At 42.4% G+C, this 700-nt stretch overlaps 1 protein-coding gene across 1 annotated transcript in view; it reads right to left on the minus strand.

Moving 5' to 3' along the window:
- The window catches only part of LOC106870899 (dnaJ homolog subfamily B member 13), a 43343-nt gene that overhangs the window by 7620 nt on the left and 35023 nt on the right, over positions 1-700 (minus strand). The gene's annotated exons all lie outside the window — the stretch shown is intronic.

A 700-nucleotide genomic window follows, 5' to 3' on the forward strand; every position in this document is an offset into this window, starting at 1 on the left:
ACATAAGATGCACCATTTTGAGCGTGGCCGTTGCCAGTACCGCCTGACTGGCCTTCGTAGGATTTTCGAGCGAGATCGTTGCCAGTGACCCTGGACTGGCTCTTGTGCGGGTGGCACATAAAAGACACCATTTCGAGCGTGGCCGTTGCCAGTATCGCCTGACTGGCCTTCGTGCGGCTGACACGTAAAAGCACCTACTACACTCTCTGAGTGGTTGGCGTTAGGAAGGGCATCCAGCTGTAGAAACTCTGCCAAATTTAGATTGGAGCCTGGTGTTGCCATCCGGTTTCACCAGTCCTCAGTCAAATCGTCCAACCCATGCTAGCATGGAAAGCAGACATTAAACGATGATGATGATGATGATGATATATATGTATATATGTATATTTGCAGTATAAGATATGTATTCAGAGAATCATTTGACTATCATAGAAACTTGAATTGCTGGAGTAACCATGATGTTCTGGTGATGTGATGAGCTAGCATTCTTTATTTGCATTGATTTCTGTATATACAAATGTATTGCATAATGTAGAGCATGCATATCAAGGCAAACATGTAAGCATGATTTCTTCCACACTGAAAATATTATTATATCAAGATGGCTTCGAAATAGTTAAGTGGTTAAATAAATATATTCCCCTTAACTGCCTCTTGACATTTTATGGTTGACACACACACACACACACACACACACACA

This window comes from Octopus bimaculoides, chromosome 4 (assembly GCF_001194135.2).
Source record: "Octopus bimaculoides isolate UCB-OBI-ISO-001 chromosome 4, ASM119413v2, whole genome shotgun sequence".
In the NCBI taxonomy this organism is placed as follows: domain Eukaryota; kingdom Metazoa; phylum Mollusca; class Cephalopoda; order Octopoda; family Octopodidae; genus Octopus; species Octopus bimaculoides.